Source organism: Drosophila mojavensis, unplaced genomic scaffold (assembly GCF_018153725.1).
Source record: "Drosophila mojavensis isolate 15081-1352.22 unplaced genomic scaffold, ASM1815372v1 contig_49, whole genome shotgun sequence".
NCBI lineage: Eukaryota > Metazoa > Arthropoda > Insecta > Diptera > Drosophilidae > Drosophila > Drosophila mojavensis.
The window spans coordinates 2,104,825-2,128,324 of record NW_025318872.1 but is presented as its reverse complement, the minus strand read 5'-3'; the positions used below and the strand labels follow the sequence as shown (position 1 = coordinate 2,128,324).

Here is a 23,500-nt window from a genome sequence, read left to right as displayed (position 1 = left end):
GCAGTTTCTGTTTGTTTTGCTTCAAAGAAATACGGTTGCCCGTGCTATGCGACAGGCAGCAGAAAACTGTTACCCGGTCCCGAGGGCCCATTCCAACTCATTCCATTGCCCCGTGCTTCCCCTTTAATTTAATAATTTAATGCATGAAGCTCACGCACACGCAAAATGTGGCAGGGCGGATGTGTTCACAGAGCAGAAGTCAATGCTGTCAACTAGAATACCCTGTAAGGTGTGTAAGCCAAAGCTGCTTTAGCATGCTTATATGGGGGAGGTGAAGTAAGTCTGTCAGGCAACGCAGTTTTCGGTTTTACAGGGTATTCAGATTGATCAATATATGATAAAATATTTATTTATGAGAGCAGACCTAAAAATAGAACTCGAATAAGTCGGCTGGAATTATGTATGTAAAATTGTGCCCGAAGAGCTTTAAGATTATTTAGAATACTTGAAAGCAAAGCAGTTGTATTATGTGGAATACAATCAGTTCACGAGGTATGCCAACATGGAGCACAGTTTAGCCAGCTCCTGCTCTTTGCTGGCAAATACACACACATCCACACACATATCTATATACTGTGAGGCAGAGTGTGGCTTATCGAGGCGTTCATTAACATAATTTTTATATACACGCGCCAGCTGGCCGCACCTTATGCCAGGTGAGGCAGTCCTGTTGCGCCTTCTGCGCACTGGCGGCCTTATGCAAAAGAGAGCAGCACAGACAGGGCTCGGCTTGAATTTTATTCGATTCACATACATATATATGTACATACATACACATTTCAGTTTTTGCTCTTTAAATATTGAAGACAAAATGTAAAGAATATGAGCTCGAAATGGTTTTACGACGCGCACACAGCATGAAAGTTATTAATGCACCTAAGCAGCGACAACGTAAAGAATCGAATGGAATTTATAGAGAGCAAAGAAACGTTGCCTACTTTCAGGTCGCTTGGCTGGACGCCAAGTGTCGCCTGCTATTTGCAAAACATTTATCAAACCTGCAAACACAGAGACAAGCAAACGAAAAAAAAAAAATGGTTAGCCAAATCAGCGCCAAAAGGTAAATAAAGTTAATGGCAATCGCTGCGAGGCGGTCGGGGAGGGGCGGGCCAATAGTCCAGACGTAGTCGCCGTCTCCGTCGCCGACGCTCGTAAAATGTGTCTGGGCTTAGTTTTAATTGTTTTTGCGGCGCAACGTTGACAGAACTGACTAGCTCAGAGGGGGGAGCTGCAGGAGGGAAGGGAAAATGTCTAGAACATTTTTCTGGCCACAAAATAAATTGATCTGCGGTTTCTGGTCTCATAATTTATGTGCCAACGCACTGCACAGAGCACAGAATTTTTGTTTGACAAATGGCTGGCGTATCGTCACATTTCGCAAACGAAACTCGAAACGAAAATCAAATCAATTAATTACCGCTGCAAGTGCGTATTAACAATTAAATGAAAGCCAAATACCAATATAAAAAGCAGAAATGAAATACTCTATATATATATGTGTACATATACATATATGTATATATATGGTATATTGTGCACAATTTGTCTGGCCGCAGGTTATTGATCCCAACGGGTGTTCACATGCCCTCGGGCGGGCACTCCAGGGCAACCGAGGCGTGGGAGTGGGAGCGTGGGCTTGATGAGTGCACAAATTTTAATATTTAATTAAGTATAATTAATAAAATTACAAATTTAAATTACAACTTTTGAAGCTTCATGAAAATTTACATATTTTTATTTCAAGTGTGATTAAATTTCATTTATTTATTTATTGAAATTCTGTTAAGCTATGAAAGTTTCCATACAAATTCATGTCATTGATTGAACTGATTTTTGAGCTATTTAATTAGATAGAAGGTTCTGCGAAATTCATTAGAATTAAATTAGGAAGCAAAAGACAAAAGCTTTGAAAGCATTCAACATTTTAAAGCGAATTAAGCAATGAAAATGTTCTTAATATATAGGCTATAGAGGGTAAGGGTTCAACATTAAACTGGCTTAAGATCTTTAGATATATAAAGTTACATATACGTATATTTGTGTAGGTATTACTTCGACTACGTTTATTAATTATTTTACTTTTCTCGTTTTTTTTTTTTTTTTTTTTTTTGCAAATCGTCATATGCAATTATATCTATTCAGCTGCAGCATCAAAGAAAAATCCAATTTTATCATTTTCACACTTTAGTTAGCCTTAAGTTGGTTCATCACAAATCTTATTGAATATTTAAATACCCAAATATTATTATAAGTCAAAGCATTAGGCAGAATAAAATTGTCTCATATGAAAATATTTCACTCTTGCTGGCTAATTCCTTTGTGGCATTAAAAATGAGTCAAATTTTGTGTTCAATTTTATTTATTTATGACATTCTTAACTTCAATTGAGCAGAAAAGTGTTAAACGTAATGCGGCATGCATACAAATTAAAGACAAAATTGTTGGCACATTTCTTTTGTAACACTTATGTGTGTGTGTGTGTGTGTGTGTGCAGCAGATGCTTGCGGCATTTTAATTGCATAATTAATATGCACAGATATACATATTCATGTTCATTTATATATATATCTACAGTATGTATATGCATGTTTATATGTATATATATATTTGCATGTTTTTTCTTTGCGCAACCTTTAAGTGCTGTGCAAAAAGAAATTTTGTTTGCATGTGTCATCGCAGTCAACAACGCAGCAAACTATAAGAAATTTGTATAGTATTTCTTTCGTTTTATTTCATTCATATTTTGTAATCAAGCTTTTTCTTTTCTTAACGGTGCTTACTCAAGCATTACTAACGGCTGTCATGGCAAAAAGTGTCTTTGAACTCCAGTCCAAAACTTTCCACTGTGCATTTTACTTTACGCTGATCTGCTGAAGCGATTATAGAGCAGCTGCTTAGCCCACTGACTCATAGAGGGCCTCAGCCTCGACTTGTAATGAGCCGACACCAAACAATTTGAATTAACTGTAAATTTAAGCGACACATATGTGCCGCACTTTTGTGTTATATACATTTAGAAAATATTTTTTATTAATAATTTTGTTCTCAAGAATTTTGCTGTCTGCAGGAAATTTCGGTCACGGTGCAAATTTCATTATGAACGTCATGCAAAAGAAATGCGGAAAATATACATATAATTATTATATTCCTCCCAAGCGTATTTGAAATGTGTCATGCTATGTGTAACGCATAAAAAAAAGAGAGGATAGAGAAACAAAGAGAGAGAGATAAGTAGACTTGTTATTCCAGATGCTAGATTTACTATTCCAAATGTTTTACACAATTAAAGAGTTTTATGATTATTTTATATTATAATATATATGATAATGTATATAAAATAGCAGTTCTTGACAGCCGGAAAGCCAAGAAACATTGCTTAAGCATTTCCCATTTGCATTTAGCGCTTTTAAAGTCTTAAAACTAAAAACTTGCATAATTTTATCAAAGTAAACCTTTCTTTTTCTTCTTCTTCTCCAGCAGCTTAGTTTCATTGAGATTTATAAAATACAAGAATATTTTTAAATCATATACACATACACCTTCAACTTTTCAAAATAATTCCAGATTAAATAAAATATTTTATTTCTTTCAAAATATATCTCCTAGGCATTCATTAGGGTATTCCATCTTCGCCTCACCACAATAATTTTGGAACCTTTTTTTGTATTATGCTCTGCTCTTTCGTCACGACATCTGACAAAGTGCTAAAGAAGTTGGCCAAGTTTTTGCTGCGTCTCGTGTGTCAGCAGCGAATGTAAAGAAAAACTTGAACTTTGACTAGGATGGCAGCAGAGAAGAGGGGCGGGGCAGGTGAGAGCTCAAAGAACTTCAGGAACAGCATTTCATTTTAATTTATGCAATATTTGTCGCTATTTAAATGCTTTCCAGACTGCAACTAAATAACTGCAATTTACGAAACGATTGAATATGCATAGTTAGACAGGTTAACGCGCGTCTGTCCATGGCTTCGTTTTTCTTCTATATTTTTGTATCTACCTTTTTTTTGTTTTTTGTTCACTCGCATGCAAATTGCGCAAAGCAAAGTGGGAAACGTGTTTTGTGTTGTTTTTATTTTTGTACCATTCACAGCGCTGATTTGTGGGAAAATAAGCTGACGGCTGCTGCTGTTGCTGGCTCAAGGTTTCATTGCAGTTGCAGTTAGACGGGCTGCCTATTGGACAAGCGCCAAGAGCCCAAGGTGAGCCGCTTCTGGTTAGAGCTTAGTGTGCTTAAAATACGAGTTTGTATTTTTTTTTTTTTTTTGTATAGAAAGTCAAGAGGTAAATATATAAAAACTACGATTATATAAATGTGATTAGGTCTACAATCTGAGCGTGGGTGTCTCAATGGGTCGGCCTTGGGCTCAGCTTGACAATTGCGCTGCGACCTCTGCCCTCGGTTCAAGTACGCCAAAAGTGTTTTACTTTCCCAGCGCATAATAACATTAAAGTCAAAGCTCATTTGCATTTGCATAATATTTATATATTTTTAATCAGCTGATAGCATGATGGCATTTTATATGACATTGAAATTAACTTGGTTAGTTCTTGTTATTATTTGCATTTGTTGCATTTATTTTATTTTTTACAAGCTCGCCTAATTGAAGTTTTATGTATATTTTTTTGTATTTTATTTATTTTTATTTATTTTTTTTTTTTTTGCATTAACTGTCCGCTCAAATAATACGATATTATTAAATATATTTAGCAGCTCTATTAAATATTTTGTGACATTAATGCGCATTGAAAAGGGCTTGTATACACCCTTTATAATTATATTTATACTATATGCAATTCATTATGCATAATTTGATGAGAGACGATGACATAATCGTCAGTTGTTGTTGCACATAACTGTTAATTAGCAAAAGCCGACAATCATAAAAACTGTTAAATCTCTTCCTGAAAGCGTATTAGCTTTAATAATTCATATAATGCTAGTTAAATGCGATTGCTGCCCCTCAATTTCATTGATTTCCCATCACTCAATTGTAGATGTTTCTCAGTCAATCATAAGGAATGAGTTGGCATTATTGTGGAGAAAGTAGTTGGGGCTTATGGCGAGGCAAATGTACATTAAATAAAAAGATATATGTAGAAGACAGTTTTCAATGCGAAATCGGGGAGCCAAAATATTTAATGATGTATGATGTGGAACATGATATGAGGAAGTATCAATTGAAAGAATTACTTGCACTTTATTCTACTTTTTTTTTTCTTAATAATAATTAATTTCATTATTTATTTGTAAAGAACAGACCATTATATTTTGAAATATATATATATATTTTTTTGCAATTTATTTTAAATAAATAATATTAATTTTATTAAATTAATTTTTTAATTTAATTTTATATTTATTTCTTCGAGTCTAAAATATCTCAAGAGCTATAAGCGAATTTGCCGCTTTCTTCACGCTCTACTTTTCATAATATAGTGGCATTCCCTGAGTTTAAATTTGCATTTTCTGGCTGGCGCAATTCGAGGCGCAATTGATTTACGGAACACATGCGATTAGGCGATTAAAGGCGTTCGCCTCAAGTCGAGTACGGTCACTAAAGTTTCACCCAGTGTCATTTATCATAAGTATGGTGTGTGCACAGTACTCCCAGGTGTGGGCTGTCGTTTGTCACTTCGAATGGGTGGAGGGCGTGGCAGGTGCTGAAGAGGGCAGAGGCGGCATTGTTTTCGGACCTTTGTTGAAAGTCTAATTAAAAGCGAAAGGTGACCGCACCTTAGCTCAGTATCTCTACACACATTCTCTCTCTCTCTCTCTCTCTCTCTCTCTCTCTCTGTCCCTAACTCTCTAGTTGTCTCTTTCTGCGTCTACTTAAATTGAAGGTGGCGACAAATGTGTAGCATGCCACGAGGCGCTTTAGCTGACAGCCGCCTGCAGGTTAAATGCGTCTCACTGCGCCCGTTTAGCCTGCACACTGTGTGTGTATGTGTGTGAGTATAAGTAGGTGTGTACCTGTGTGCACCTGAATGTGCCTGTGTGTGTGTATGCGCGCGTTGGCCACGGGCAAACATAATTGAAGTCATAAATAACGAATTATGTTGCGAAAGTTGAGCTCAGAAACTGTTTGCTTAGTCAACTTTGTGTTTTTTTCTCACTTTTTGTGTTTTTTGTTTTTTTGTTTTTTGTTTTTTTCCTCTGCGCTTCACACTTTTGCATAATTATGTTGTGCTGTGCAGGAGCCGACGGAAGGGGCGATGGGCGGGACTTACTTCCCGTTTGCTCTACGAACAGGGCTAATTATGGAGCAAGCCCGCACGCTTGGCCGCCTCCTCCTGTAGGCCAGGCAGCTCGGCTACCTTTGGGCCGGTGTCAAGATTTATGATGATGGAATAAGTTTTTTGCTCAGCTCCAAACGGGGTGTGGGCTGAAGGGCTGGTGTAGGGGTTGCTAGGGCAGCTCTAATTAAAAGCTTCAATGCCTAAAAGGGGGCGTCAGAGGTGGGGCCTTAGTTTTAATAAATGTTGCGATTTGTTGGACAGGCGCGAGATCTTAGTTTTTGTTCTTTTGATGTGGATTGAAAAACAGCTTGTCAAATTGAAAAGTTCTGATGACAGCGCGACAGAGAGGAAAGAGAGAGAGAGACAATGAGATTTATGGAGATGGAAACGTACTTTTAATTAATGAACGTATCGAATCATTCTCACAGCCCGTTGATAGCCTGTGAAACTGCATTAAATTGCAATTATGTTGTATTTCGTGGTGTTAATGTCATCGTTGTTGTTGTTGTTGCTGCTGCTGCTGCTGCTGCTGATGTTATTGCCTACAAGTGAAAACACTTTGCAGTCTGCAAATATACAGTCGTCAGTCATTTAATATCGCATCTGCTGCACTTTGTGTCGAGCTACTATTAATGCCGTGTTGTTTCAGTGTTAAGCACACATATTCAATATACATACATTTATTTTAATTAAGGTCGAAAATACACTTATAAATGTCAAACTCTTTTATGCCTTTGCCCCTCTCTCTCTCTCTCTCTCTCTACATATATATATATATATATATATATATATTTATATTTTCGCCATATTTTTTATAAGCCCGCCAAAGGCCATGTGATTCAATGGGACGTAAAGCTGCCAGCCGCAAAGGCTGAGAAGAAAAAACAATTATCGAAAAGGGTTCGACAATTGTTTCAAATGACAATGGCAGCAGAGCTAAAAGTCGCTCAACGGCAACGTGAAGAAACCGAAATTCATTAAATTTGTATTGTGGCAGCGCTGAAAATTTGCCAGTCATAAAAATCATGTTTTCATCATTTAAAGTGGACTTTAAACGTGTAACTCGACTCGTATATAATTAATTTACCATTAAGCTTTAGATAAGTATTGCTCTACTCGGATATTTGATGCGCAAGACATGGGAAATTGAAATGGAAGATCGACACGTTCGAAATATCATTAAATATTTCAGATACGGTGCAGCGCTGAGAAGAAAGATAAAAGAGTCAGAGAAAAAGACAAGATGTAGAGACAGAAGAGAGAGAGAGAGAGAAAGACAAAATACTAAAAAGTCTGTATGTCACCCATCTTTAAAATCTCTAAGAATCCTCTTAGAATTGTCAAACATTTTAACGTTATCTATTGTTAGCAAACTTTCAGTTACTTTTAAAATATCTAACAGCCCTCTTAGCCTTGTCAGACGTACTTAACTTATTTTACCAACTTCTGCCATTCATATTTTCATTGCCAATTCAACTTTTAGTTTTTCTTGCATTTGCATGCACACAACTTTAGCTCGATTTTCATTTAAATCACAGTCTTTCTCTGGTCAGTTTTTTTCTCTTTCACTCTTCCTCTCTTTCTCTCCATCTTCTGCTTTCTGTGACAATCAGCGCCAATTAACTAGCTCATCTCTGGTGCACAAAGCAAATGTAATTTTTGGTGATTCAAGTCAACATCAATATGCAACACACATTGCTGAAGGAAACCAAAAATATTCCCTAAAGCTGCGATAATTAATTGCAGAACATTTTGCTGGATTTTTGCAAGCGACATTTGCTTTTTGCCAAGAAGTTGTTGTCATGTTTTCGTTGCTTCCGCTTCCGTTACGTCAATCCCCAACTCTCTACCTCTGTCCCGCTCCCACAGTCATTCTTCTGCCAAAGAGTAGCCAACTTCTGCTGGCAGGAGCTGATGCTGAGAATGATTTTCATTTAGCAAACGAATGTCGGGCGGGGTTAGGGGAGAGTTTTGGTCTACCTGCCATAGACCCGTAGTCCCTTTACCCCTAGATGCTGTTCCTGCTAACCACGATGATGATGGTGATGATGATGATGATGCTGATGATGCTGTCGGTGATAATTACGAGGGCTGCTCATTTGCGTTGATTTCAAGCGGAAAACGTTTGTCGCAAAATTTCATTTCGATTCGATTGACATTAATTAATGATTGTTTCAATTCACACACACACACACACTAGCACACCCATTGGTTATAGTAAATATGTGTATTGCATTGATTTACGTCGTCAACGATTCCCTGGTTACATTATTATGCTGGCGCAGCAACAATTCCAGCACCAGAACCAGAACTTTAACAGCAGCAGCGGCAACCCACATGCCAGAGAGAATCATTTCCCTAACCCAATCCCTGGCTGCCTAGTTGCTAAGTTACGACAATTGTCGTTGGGTGTTAATGATGATGAGCTGTCCTTGTCGATACGGCTCTCTCCAGTCCCCTCCCGCTCTCTTCACTGTCCCTCCTGTCCCTCATTCCCTATCAAGTTGGCTGCCCGCCTTGCGGTTTGCCTGGCTTTTAGTCGGGCCCGAGCAGTTTCCAATTCCGCTCGAGCACTGAATTTCACTAATTGTTCAAGACAGTTCGGCCAGAGCTGAAATATTTAATTATGCTTTTCGAATGGCCTTTGGCCACACTCGAATCTCTCTCAGCCCATAGCAAGCAATTCAAACTGTTCGATAATACACTCAGAGAAAACGAGTGGAACTGAAAGTGAAGGCTTAGCTTAAGTGGAATGCATGGAACTAATAAAAAGTAGTTCTACTTGAACTAAGTGTAAATTAAACTATCAAAGCGTTATGGTAAAATATAGTTTAAGATCGTTTTCTTAATATTTGGTATAAAGGAATTTAAGAAAAATAAATTTGTCTTAAGTTCTGATCACTTTTATCAAACCAGAATCATTAGCCTAGAATTAAGTAATCCCAACCAAACCTATTTCGTTTTGCAATATCAATATACATTTTTTTGTTTGACCAGGGACCTCAGACCTTTGGCTGACCGCATTAAACATGCATTGGACTTATTAACATTCAGTGAATGAAAACAATCAGCAAAGAGCTCAAACTACAAAATGAATGCTCTGATCCCATTAAAAATTGAAGCTTTATTTCTGATTTGTCACCACAGGGACTCAAACACCCCCCACACACACACACACACACACACACACACACACACACACACACACACGCTGAATACACGTGTGTGCTTCGATTAGCTAATAAAAATCAGAGCAAATAGCTTGAATTTTTCATGAACTAAGTATCTGTGACTATTGAATATTTCACCCAAACTCCCGTTGATTTGGCACCGTTCGAAGTCCTTCAAGTACCGCAAAAGCAGAAAATTCCCGCACTGACGACACTGGAGAAATCAACGCGAAAATTTTTAGCGCTGCAAAGCTTTTAGCTTAAGCATTGAGAGAATATCGCTGCCAAATCCTTGAGGATTTCAGCAGTTGCTGACTTGCATTTTTTATGGTGCGCCAAGGCGCCAAGGCGAAGCGAGGATGAATAGAGAGAGCAGTTGTTGTTCGCCTCGGGGTCTTTGCGACTAGCAATAAATGCTAGGTGCACCCCCTGAATATACCCTGTAGGTAAGTGAGTGCAGGTGGGGTTGACAGGGTAAAGATCTCAAATGGAAACCGACTTTTATATAAGGAAATTCGGGACTCAGCTGATGTCTCACTTTCTATATGAACTGAAAGATTATTATTATAGATTATTATATAAAATACAAATAAATAACTGTACGTCTAGCCGAATATATTGCATGTATTGCATATATGCCGTTTGACTGCCTAACCCCAGAATAGCATTCAAATAAACACTGGGTATTTTTAGTGCATGTTTCACACAGCGAACTTGCCACATAATAGTTGCTAGCTGTTGTCGCCCTTTCTTTTCTTCTTGATTCTTGTATTTTTTTGATTCTTGCATTTTGTGATTTTCATGAAGTTTCTCGCTCGTCGCTTAATGCGTGAAAATGCAGCAAGCTCAATGAAAAATTTGCATAATTTGATATTAAAAAGCAAAAGTTTTCATTTAACAATTGTAATGCTTTACATTTGATTGCGTTTTTCCACGACTGCCAGCTGTGCACACAAGCGAGGGGTGTGGCTCTGCATTAAGAGGGTAGCTCAGAGAGCTCACCCTAATTATGCCATTGAGCGGAGTGTGTGTAAAAAGTCAGGGTGCCTGCATGCGCAGGGGCACTCACGCGAAATTCGACCAGGAATTATGTCATCAAAAGCATCCCAGCTGTCAGTCGAGATGTAATTAGCTTGGCCAATTCGAAATTGAGACATCAAGAGTGGGCCTCAAGGCATATCTATGCCATGTGTACTATATACGTAGATGTGTGAGCCAAATGCAAACAGGTGCCGGCCAGCTGTAAGGCGAGCTACCCAAAGTGCAGTTGAATACAAATTATTTTTAGCAAGCGGCTACAATTTCAATAGGTCCATAAGGCGGACGCATCTAGCTGCTGCTAGCCCAGGAAGTTGTCAATGGTAACTGGAAACCAAATACTTGGCCTGGTCAGCCACACATACATTAGTCTCTCTCTCTCTCGCTCTCTATCTCTCTCTGTATTTATATATATATATATATACATATATCTATTTGCGCTGTAAGCCGATCTGCTTCTTGTTGGCAAATGCAAAATTCAAAATTTAATTAATTAGTAAGGTCATCGAGCAGTGTTTGGTGTGGCCTGTGGGTGTGCGCCTGTGTGTGTGTGTGTGTGTGTGTTTTATGGCTAATATATTTGGTCTACATAATTAGTGGCTGAAACATGAATGAACAAAGGCAATGTTGAATATTTCATGTTTATTATTATCAAACATTTTGGCTATTAAGTCTTTAAGTCTTTTGTTCAAGCAAATATTATTAATGTTTTAATATTTTAATTGAAACAAATTCATAATGCATTAATTCTTTAAACAGATTATAGGATAACAAAAAATTGTACAACATTAGGAATTTATTTTAGCAAATAGGAATTTATGTTTAATTAACCATGAAAAAAAAAATTTAATATTATGGAAAAATGAAAAGTGTGGAATTTCACGAAAAGCACGAAAAAAGTTTGTATCGGCATTAAATATTATAAAAATATGGATAAATTTACACAAGAATGTATTGATATTTACATGTATATGTTATATTTATATAATATCTATATGACATCCATATAATATCATTTTAAAATATTCTATTATTAGCTAGTGCTTCTGAAATGTTTATAGCCTCTTAAAAAATATTTATTAAATATCTCAGCATATTTTATAATGTGTTTATATTGATAAAATATCTAAACATATTTCATATGTTTTATAATATAAGCAATCTTCTCAATTGAAGCACCTCTATATATACTATATATAATTTTTATCGATTCCCGATCGCATCATTTTCTGTAAAACCTAAAGAAAAAATTGACAGGCGTATTGCCAGCTCAATTGAATCGTTGATAAGCCCTGCATAAATCTCTCAATATGTGCTCACTCAGTCGATCCCAACGATTTCCAGCTGACCTCATCCGCTGGCTGAGCTGTCAATTAGCTGCCCCTAGTGGCAGCAGCAGCTTCACTGCCAGCTGATTGCGATCCATTGAAGCGTTCGCTGCGGACTGCAGTCAAGCAGCCTCGGCTAATCTCGCTCGCTGACTCGCTCACTCACTCATTTACTGCGCCCATTGTCTCTTTCTGGCTGCAGACAATTGTGGACAGGAAGCGCTTAGCCAAATGGCTGCAGTTGCTGCGGAGCAGCAGCTTAAGCCGCATTAGACAAACGCACTGGATGGGTCTTACGCCTTATAGAGCACATGCCAATTGCTACCTGAGTCCACAAATGTGACCTTATTAGCCGATTGGCAAATACGCGCCAGAGCCAGGCAGCAAGGTTTGTGTGTTTGTGAATGGGACGTGGCCTGGGCCATTGTTGTCCTGTACAGTGAAACATATGTAATGGCGTCTGCTTTTCCTGCTTTTGCATAGATGAATATGTTGTAATAGCTATTGTTATTGTTGTTGCCGTTGTTGTTGCTGTTGTTGCCGTACTTGATTTATTATGAAATCCGTACATGGTTATTAGTTTTTCAAATGCTTTCGGTACAGGCAATAATTTTCCAAAAACCAGCCCTTGCCAAAAAAAAAAAAACACAGAAAGAAAATAAAGCGAATGAAAGGCAAAGGAAACCCCTGCCGTGAGCTGTGTTCCTTCGCACACGCAACCCGTGGGCAAACAAAGGTTCAGGATGCCAGGACTCCGGCGTCCCTCTCGCTGCCCTCTGCTGGCTCTGCGCTATGCGCTGCTCGGGTTCCGCTCTTTCATTAAACCCTCGCACTCCTTTTGCCATTTCAGCGCTAAATTTGATTTATATACATTTTATTATATTTGCCCCTTGCCATCCCCTGTGTAAGCCACCTTGTTCTGTCTATCTTTCTTCTCTCTGCCATATTTGCCAATAGCCCCTGGTTGTTGTTGCTGTTGTTGTTATTTCGTGTGGCGCTAATGAATTCAAATGTGTGCGTAATTGAGTTATTAAAATTTCAGTGAACAGCGAACCGAACTCCGACAGCAACTGCTCAGAAGTCGCACTGCAGTCGCAGAGGGGATGCTTTGCTGTCTGCCGAGCCAGGCATTTCTCAATTCTTAAGAGGCGTTCAAGCGAAAATTTCTGTTAGATTTACAACAGCAAACGATTGAAATGAAAAAAATAAAAAATGTAGAGAAAATTATATATATATTTAATTTATGGCCAAGTGCAGTGCAATTTATCTTCGGGCCGTGCTTGCTGCAAGTGTAAATGGGATGAGCGAAAGGGCGAAGTATACGAACACGACTGAAAGCGCCGAACGAGTGTAGCTCGTACCGCAATGCAGACGGGATTACAGATGCTAAAGCTATAGCATTAGATTGTAGCTATAAAACAATCTTAGAGGTGATTACTTAAAGCAGGAATTCAGTAGAAGAAGAAGCAGAGTAATACTGCTGGCAAATTTAACATGCATATTAAAGTGAAGTGAAATTTTTAGCTACTTAGAAATGAGATATTGCATATACACCTATCTAGTCTACTAGATAAGCCTATAAGACTAGGTAAGACTGCTAAGCTCGTAGAAGGTATATGCACTTAAGGCTTTTATAATTTTCATACAGTACATACTTGATAATTTGAGCCCCGCTAAATCAAAAATCGTGATAAATCGAAAAATTCGTTTTCGATAATTATCGATAATTTTAATTTCTGTGTAAATCGAAGAAAAATGATCTCATTGCCATTGCGAATTATCGGGACTCGACCGTATAATAATGCACATATATTCATAGATCTATTATATGTGAAAGTATTTCACTTCCATGAGTTCGCATATCTAAGCACAATTCAGCCCAAGCCCAACAAGCATATTCGGATTAACAAGCTGGGTTTAAAGGTGCATACAAATATACATTTACTGCCAGTACACGAAACAGGAATTTCACTCTTTTTGTACACCCAAAATGTTAACATTTATGATAGAGCACATACCTAATAGCATTTGGCTGAAAAACAAAGCTTTCATGTTAAATATTTGTTAGCTGGCAGTTTGACATGCATGTTGAAATTACACGCGGCTAAAACTAAGCAAACACGTTCTATTTGCGGGCGCGTGTTATGTTTTGGAATGCTCACACATACACACAAACCACACACACACACACCCATGTCTACCTATGTAGAATATAATTTGTTTATATTATTTTATAATTAGCATGCTTATGCGAGCCCTGCTTTAATTATGTCAATTAAAATGTGAACAAATGTGTTGGCTCAATATTTCAATAGTTGCTGTCGATGAAATTGTATATAGATATATATTTGTGTCTTTTATGTTACGGCGAATGTTTTAAATTATGAACTAACTGTGATTTATGGCGCTTGTCTGCCCATCAGCAGGCAACTAAATAACTAACGAGAGGCATTGGCCAAATACCCAATGTGCAGCAACAAAAATGCATCCATTTACAGGAAATCAGCAAACACAAACACACACACAGTCCGCTCACGCGGGCGAATTTTACAGTCAATAATTCCGCTTAAATACATCGCTTAAATTATGCAGCACTTGGCTGGCCCCAACTACCGGAGCCCCCAAACAGCAAATAACAATAAAGCTAACTAACCAAAAAACAAAAACCAAAAAAAAAAAAAAAAAACAAAGAGGAAAATTTACACGTTCATGTTCCACCCTCGATGCATGGGAAAATGACTTTTCATTTTTTTTTTCCATATTTGCCAAATTTTCAATTTTATATCTATTTCTTTTTTTTAAATTTATTTTTTTTTGTTTTGCTTATGACTCTCGAAGGACTCGAAGCTGAAATGTTTAAAGAGCGCCATGGGAATGCTACAGAGAGTTCTGGGCCAATTGGGGGGACGGAAAAAAAAACTACTCTATGTGAAAATTGTGCTGATCTGTGAGTAAGCGAGCGAGCGGGGGCGAGCTGCGTGCATGGGTCGAGCAAATATTACCCTTGCATTTTTCATATATAATTCGAAGCGGCGTCTTTTTTTTTTATTTTTTTTTATTCGCCCGAGCAAACATTTTGCAATCAAACAAACTGCGAGCGGGGGGAGGGGAAGGGGGGGGTTAGGGTTTGTTGGTCCCGGCTGCAAATCTATATAATAATTTCGCGTGTGCTTGATTTTCACGGCACTTGAAACACTCAAGTGCAGCCAAAGTCGAGGGGTTTAGCAGGCAGCCGGCATTTTATGCGCCTCGTATATTAAAACCCATAATTTGGCTTAATAGTTTTTGCAATTACCCGAAGGGTTGTGCGTACAGCGACAGCCCTAACCCTTTTTTTTATGTGTGCCCGAACGAAGCAGGAAGCGCAGCAATTCGCAAAGCAGCAGCAGCAGCAACAGCAACAGCCATGGCAGGAAGTTGGCCGGGCGATGGCTGGAGGATGTGGAAGTGCGGCCTGTTTATGCGTGAAATGCGCCGCCTCGCAGCATTTGTCATGTGTGTGCTGGGCGGGCGAGGGGGGCTCAAGGGGTACTGAAGGGCGTTGTCAATTATGAATTTATTAGAGACTACAATTGTGCCTAGCTATGCACGGATGTGTGTGTGTGTGTGTGTGTGTGTGAGTCTTAGACTGGGTAATTATGGGTTGAGAATCAGTAACAGCTGGCATCAAATATAGATATCAAGATTTCTGGCTATGGCAGCAGCTGAGGATAGTCCCAGACAAAGAGAAGTTAAGTGAGATAATTGACGGAAATGTTTTTAAATCGTGAATATTAACACATTTGAAAATTAAATCGTTAATATTTAAAAGCTTTAATACATTTTTCGTAAATAAATTCTGAAATTTGTACAATTTATTTATCCATATTCGACGGACCCATCTGGCAACGCCGTATCTTTTGACAGAGACGTCACATCAAACAACCCTGTATTTACTTTGATTTGTGTTAAATTTTAAATATACATACATATTTACTTTATTCATAGTTCATATTCCAGCTCACTAAGAAAGTTTCTAACTGTTATTTTTAGTTTAAATATTTAACTAAAAATCACTTGATTCCATTTGTTAACATCATTTCCATTCTTAATGCACTTCAAAAATTTAATCTGCTCACAAAGTTTTGATAAACGATAAAGAACATGCCTGTAAGTATTATTTAAGCCGAGTTACTTGGCAACAAATCAAATTCGTTTTCTGGTTTTTACTTTTGAAACAACCGTAAGGTAGAATTTATCAATATGGATCTGTAGCCATGGTTTTATAATTGTCTCTGACTTTATCGCTTTGTCTGCTTATGCCCTGCACGATGTTGATATAGAGAGAGATTTGAAGCTATTGTAAAAACATTTTAGTTATCCACTTCAACTTTACCTACCACTTCAACAGCTTAAATATTTAATTTAAGAGTTGTTGGAATAATTGAATTATTTTCTGTTTCTTTTCCTCTCCCCTCTCACTCTCTTTCTCTGTCTCTGTCTCTGTCTCTGCCTCTGTCTCTCTCTCTCTCTCTCGCTCTCTCTCTCTGAACAGAGTATTGCCCAGTTTTATGCTTTTGATAACCTTTTCCACAGAATTTGCCAAAGTTCCGTTTTCGTAATTTTCCGCACAAGCTCTGCACACATATTTAGTTTGAACTTTATTTTTTTATGGTCCTAGAATTTGATTTTTATTTTGCTGACTTTCCACTCGCTTGTCGCTTGTCTCTCGTCTCTTATCTCTACTGCTGCTCTGCGTGTGTGTGTGTGTGTGTGCTGCCTCGTTTTTGTTGTAAATTGTTTGAAGTGCCTCTCGAATGCGAAACGATTGGCCTCCCCTACCATTAAACCTCTTGCTGCCTTCACTCTCCCTCCTCAACTCTCTCTCTTTCCCCATCTTTTCCTCACCCACTGTGTGCCTGCAATTGCCCGTCCATGCTTCAATTTATGTTGATTTTAAGTGGCAAATTGTATTTGCATTTTAACTTTTATGAAGGAGCCAACCACAAGTAGCCCTTTGTGCTTGACTGTCTGAAGTTGAGCCACGATAGGGGGTAAGTGATTTGCTTGTCGTGTCACGAGCCGCTCACAAACTCAAAACAGGAGCCGCAACGGCGGCCATCAAGTCTTTGATGGATTTTTAATTCAATAGAACCTCTTTATATATGTATATACAAATATATATGTATGTATATATACATGTTTGCCATCGATAATAATTGTTGTCGTCTGTTAAATGCGTGACTAATTGGGGGCGTGGCCAAACACTTACAATTTACTGTGCTGTGGCCTCCAGCTATGCCTTATTGTGAATTGAACAAACTGTAAATTACCTGAAAGTAGAAGAACAATAAAATTAAATTAGTTCTGTTTGCATAAAAAGTTGGCAAATATTAAAGAACAAAACTTGTTCTAGTTGTAAAATATGATGAAGGCTAATTAACTTTGCTTAGTTTAATTATGCTAAAAGCAGGTCAACAAGCTTAGCTGAAAAATATTTATTCACAACAATTTATCAAGTGTCAAGTCGAGTTAGCATTCAGTTGACATTAGGTTAATTTGTGTGCCATTAACACTAAGTTTACTTCATGGTTAAGCAACTCGGGAACTTTTACAATTTGCTTGCAAATCAGATATGTAAATTGACCGCAAGTTAACATAAAGTTAACATTATGTTCACTTAGCTGCTATACTTTATGCTCGGTCTTAGTGTTGTATCTTACGAGAGCTCTCAGAGAATTCAAATAAAATAAGTTTGTATCTAAACTTTTGTCTGGCCAGCTCATGTAGACACAAGCCCAATTAAAGTACAATTTAGCTTCTTTTTTGGCTGCTAAAAACTAATTCAGAATTATAAGAAAAAGTTATTGGCTAATCCGCTTTTGTGTGTGATTTGATTATGAATTTTGTGGCGTTTGGCTGGGCAACAAGTTTCTTAAATTTCTGCCATGAATGCAGAGCGCATTTAGCACTGCACAAAAAAAGATGATATATGATTCGGAGTTTGCAAGTTATCTCTGACCGAATCACATATCTGTAAAATGCCACACAAAAAGAAGAAGAAGAAGAAGAGTGCAATGAAAATAAAAGTTCTGCAAGGCATTTTGGTTCAATTCCGTTTGGATTCTGGCTTTTTTGGCTCGCACACAAAATGGCTGCATAGAGACTGAAGCAAAGGATTTAGTTTGCCCACAGTTTCACACACACACAAACACACACACAGACACAGTAAGTGCTGCACATGTGCGCATGTGTGTGTACATTGAGGCTTATTACACTAATTACTGTGGGTCACATTCCATTCCAGGCAGCCATTCAGCCAGTGAGCCAGTGCTTCGTACTATCCCTCTCCCTCTCCCTCTCCCTCTACCAATACCCTATCTCTGTCCCTATCCCTTAGCCTGCAGCGTAAACTTTTTGCGGCTGCTCACCATTGGCATTGGTACGAGGGTGCGGGGTTGGAAGGGACTGTTTCGCTTTTTTGCCATGGCTTATTATAGCCGCCAACTGTTGTCTACATACAGAGATATTTGTGAATATTGTATGCATGATATGTTATGTACTAGTATATGGGCAATTATGCACTCAGAGAAATCGGCGACCGATTCGGCATTTAATACATAAGCTGCTTGTAAAAGAATCTTAAATGGTTTTCAAAGCTGATTAAGCCTTAAGCCCAAATACGTAGCTGTTGAATATCAGTTCGCGGGCATGATTTAGGAATATTTAATATATAAGCTTTGAACTCAGTAATACTCTTAATTAAGAGACGAGTTTAGAATCAAGTAAAAAATATGTTTCTTTTACAGCTGATTCATATATCAAATTAAAGATTTATACATATGTATATTTTTAACAATACTTGAAAACTGTAATTATTTAAACGAAAAAAGTATTCTGATTATCTTTAGCAAAATCTAGCTAATATTAATTTTGATTTATTTTTCATTCTTTTATAATACTTATAGGTATTCTCAGTCCCCTACAAAGTACTTCCCAATTTCTCCAAATATATACATATATTTATTGCTATACGGTCTATGGATGTTTGTAAATGTTATATGGGAACTGCCCAGTTGAGTTAGTGAGTTACGGTCCGGAGTCTCTGTTACTGTTGCTGTTGCTGTGGCTGTTATTGCTGCTGCTGTCTCTGTTAATGGCTTTCATGGGAATCGCGTGCAGTAATACGATTTAGCACCGAGCTGAGAGTACAGTACTCTCTCACTCTCTGTGCTGCAGTTGGACTGCGAGTTTGTATGTAAATAATAGCATAAATATAAATAAATATAAATAAAAACATTCACTCACACATCCACTGTTGTGTGTGTGTGTGTGTGTGTGTGTGTGTGTGTGTGTGTGTGTGTGTGTGTGTGCATATGTGCTGGTGCGAAATTCTGTGCATTTCATTTTATTTTATTGCATTTCACTTTTAGCAGCTCCGCGCGTGTGCGACATTGCACGGCCGCAAATACGCGCCGCAAAATTCACGCAAACAAACACAGAGTGTTCTCTGTGCATGTAAGTGTGTGTGTGTGTGTGTATGTGTGTGTGTGTGTGTGTGTGTGTGTGTCAGCAGAGCTAATACCATTGTGGAATTTTTATTGCCCTTCGCCACTGTCAGCGAGCACACTCTGTGCATCCACCTTACTAGCAGAGCTTTAGAGTGAAATATTTCATAAAAGAGGCGCAGGACAAATGTATTAAGCTAGAGCTTAAAGAGAGTTAGACTCTTACACTGGGAGTTATTCAATGTATTCCTTCACTTGGTGGATTTCAAAGGACAATTTTGTGCGCCTAATTACTTAATCTAATTACTTAATCTGCCTTGAGTTAAATTTCATTAAAACTTGGCAGATTTTGAATCAAAATTAAGCGTTTGTTTCAAGAGTTTTGAGTTCCTCAAGCCAAAACAGCTAGAAAATTAAATATTATTAGATTCAAGAAAAAAAAATTCAAAATTATTTATTCAAATTCAGCTGACAGAAGACTTCATATAAGACATATGTTATATATAAATATACGCATATATTTATGTCACATCTGAAGATGATGATGTGATGTTCTCATCCCAAAACTCCCGCTTCATGCATTACGTATTCCAGGGTATTGCAAGAGTCAAAGGAATTTTTACAATTCTGCAAGCATTGCATAAATCCATTAGTGGGTGTGAGTGTGTGTGAGTGTGAATGCCTGAGTGAGTGACTGTGCGTGCATGTGTGTGTGTGTGTGTGTTTGGGCATGCAGAAAAAACCTTATCTGTGTGTGTCTGTGTGTGAGTGTTTGCATGTTTTGAAGTCGGCTTTCATTACGAATTACGTTCTTTTCGCTTTAATGCCAAAAGTAAAACAAAACGAATGACTCGAAAATATTTCATATGTGAGCCTTTCGTTTTTTACACCGTTGCTGTTGTTGTCGTTGTTGTTGTTGTTGCTGTCAACTATGCACGAGTTTTACCTGTAACGTTTGCGGTTTATTTTTAGTTGCGGCAACAAAAACAGCCAAAAACAGCTAACAACAATCAAACTAATGAACTTGCCTCATGCATTTTTCACTGCTCTGTCTGTGGGTGCGTGTGGGCGTGGCATTGAAATATTTAACTACAATTTTCAATAGATTTTCTCACCTGTCGCCAACAGCTCGCTGCCGGTGTCAACACACACACACATACACACACACACGCACACTATCTAGATTTATTTTTGCTAGCTTCTCTATGCGCTGCGATTTTGGATATGGAATTTTAAATAGCGATTGAATAGATGTTGACAGCTCCAGAGCGGGGTGCGCAGTGGGCGGGAGTGTTGTGGCTCTGTGTGCGTGTGGCATGTGCGGCGTCTGTGGCCACAATTGGAATTTTGGATTGAATTTGTGAGTTGATTTTTATAGTCGATCAAACTCTGCATTTAGCTATATATATGTAGTAGAAGAGCCCATTCGGATTTTGCTCTAAACCAACGGAAGGCGGCTCTTAACTAATGGGCGTGGCATTAGTTTGTATGCAATCTGGTAGTTAGTCTGTGGCCCAGCAATAGCTACAATTTCATTTAATAGCTAGATGTGGTTGAATCTATTCCAACAAATTCCATATGCCAAAAAAAAGAAGGAAAATCAGAAAAATTCTAGCTCACGTTTTAATGGCCGCAGAACACATAAATTTCCATTTTCTATGCGGCATAAATCAAAAATGGCGATGCAAATGCTACACGCACCAAAATATGCCAAACATTTAGCCGAAAAATGTGTGTGCGGCTTTATTTATTTGATTTTATCCCCGTCGACAAATAAAAAGTGAAGCAACCCCTTGGCCCTTAAAAAACGAAATCAACAAAAATGGAAGCCAAAGTTCAGGCTTTGAAATTTTCAACATTTGTGGTGTGCCGTGACAGCCCTGACAGCATGTTGGGGTTGTCTCCGCCTGTTGTTGTTGTTGTTGTTAGTGCTACTGTGCCAGGCGTTTTCCTTCTGAGCTTCTTCACGCTCTCTCTATCTCTCTTTCTCACTCACTCTCTGGCTTGCTCGCTTTCTCGGTTTGTTGGTTTATTAAATTTGCCAGCTGTAATGCAATTTTCGCGTGCCAAATTGGTTTAGGCTTGCTTTGGCTAGCGCTGCGGCTGCAGGGTTGTTCCACGCAGCATCATCAACAAACAACATCATCATGATCATCGTTGTCGTTATGAACATCATTAGCTGCAGCGGCGTCAAAGCCATCAATTTTGTTTATTTATTTATTTTTTTTTTTTTTTTAGATATTATCTGTAGGCTTTGCAGCCATTGGCTGTTTGCCAGCAGTCGCAGTCGGCTGCAACCCTAAGCAAATGTTTGCTAAGCCTCGTTCATATGTTGCGCAGACAGTCTGCATTGGCAACATGTTGCTGCAACATGTGCGTGCAACATTTGTCAACTGCATTTGTGTGAGTTTTATGCGCTTCCAACCGGCTGCATTGCTGTGTCATGAAATGTGAAACGCATGCTGTTATCATGGCTTATAAGCCATTTATAACCTCTTCATATGTAACTTCCATATATATATATATATAGTATTCCTGTTCAGTCTAAGTAGCTAAGCTTGTATGGATTTTAATGTATATTAAAAAATGTATTATTCATTTAACAGTTATCATATTAAGTTTGCCTAGGTTTGATATTCTATAAGGAATATTTCGAGGCATTATTTACACCATATAATATTGCTGTCATAGCAAACAGCGGATGATTATTGAGTTATTAGAGGAAAACTCTTAATTATGATTGGCTCTCTGGCTATTTTACCAGAACTTACTGCAGTTATGTAGAAGAACTTGGTGTAAAAATGTATTTGCTAAACCTGTTACGGCAAATCGTTCATAATAACTCAACCGAACTCTGTCAACAAGCCCTCTCTCATCATTCCAACCTCCTAAAACACTTGCCTGGCAGAGTCTAACTTGTTCGGCATATTGAATATCGCTGCTCCTTTTTTTTTTTTTTTTTTTTTTTTGTTCACTGCTTGGGGAATTTAATTCACTTAAAATGCATCTCAGTACATAAATTCACACGTCTTTTAAGCGCAGCATAACAACACAACTCACATGTGCCTTTGCCGCTCTGGAGACACATAAATCGCCAGCTAGCATAAAGTGCTGCAGCTTGGGCTTCTGCTGCTGCTCTGTCCCTGCTCTACTTCACTCGCTTACAGCTCCAGTCAACTTTAGTAATTATTCAAATGTTTCGTCACCCCCCCGTGCTCGCCCAACTCGTCAGCCTCTGCAGCCAGGTGCTGAAAGGGACGTTGGGCGTGGCAGCCGCAGCTGGCAGTTTAGTATGTTAAGTTTTTAGTTGGGCTCTCGCAAATTTAATAATAGCCAAAAACTTTGTTGTTCTTGTTGTTGTTGCTTTTTATTCTTAACACCAAATTGACTGCACGTGTTGCTATCCAGCTATCCAACCCCCCGTTGCATCACACCCTCCCCGTAGTCAGTTGTCGCATTCTGTAACATTTTACCTTGACTTAGCTACATCTTTTTGGCTGTTGTCAGCTTTCAGTTCTGTTGACATTTTCCCTGCCTCAGGTTTTTATCGTAATTTGTTGCTGGCATTTTCTTGGCATTTTCTCCAAATTTAATTTCTATTATTTTCTCTAGCTTCTTCTGCTTCTTCTTCGTTTTTTCTAGCAACTTTGACAAGTTTCTAGTTGCAGTTGGGCTAAGTGAATTAGAGCATCTGGCTAGCAACTAAAAACCTGCAGCTAAATTGTTTTTCAAAATGCCTGCGAGCACTTGCACATTGCACATTGCACACGAAATGTTCTTTGATATTTGCTTAAACTTTGTGGCACATCAATTAGCCAAATGCCGAGCTGAAAAGGACAAACGGAGCGCCGCCTCATGTGGCAGGCAATGTTATTGTTGCTGATTAAATAGAGCCAACTTTAATGTAATTAAACTGTTGTTGTTCTTAATGTAAGTTTTCACTGCTCAGACTGGCGTCTGGGCCACATCTTTCAGGTCTTTGCCAAATTAAACACACGCTGTTTGCACACACACACACACACACACACATACACTCACTCTCTTAATGAATGTCTCTTTTCCAGGAACTACAACTAAGTGGCTGCAGTCAAATGGAAAATCCTCGTACTCGCATTTACAGTTGTAAATGTGAATGGAAATTGAAACACATTAATAATAAATTAAGCAAAACCAATTTAATTTCCAGCCATGTGGCTTAAGCAATAAATTAAAGAGCAAAGTAGCAGCATTTAATAATACAA

The 23,500-nt window shown here is 38.2% G+C and overlaps 1 protein-coding gene and 1 long non-coding RNA gene across 7 annotated transcripts in view; one reads left to right on the top strand and one right to left on the bottom strand.

The window, feature by feature from the left end:
- LOC6577922 (fasciclin-3) overlaps positions 1-23,500 on the bottom strand; it is a 102,046-nt gene that overhangs the window by 18,287 nt on the left and 60,259 nt on the right. The gene's annotated exons all lie outside the window — the stretch shown is intronic.
- Positions 14,169-23,500, top strand: LOC122757361. Its single transcript, XR_006357386.1, has 2 exons — positions 14,169-15,921; positions 23,324-23,500. It is a non-coding gene; the product is annotated as an uncharacterized LOC122757361 (long non-coding RNA).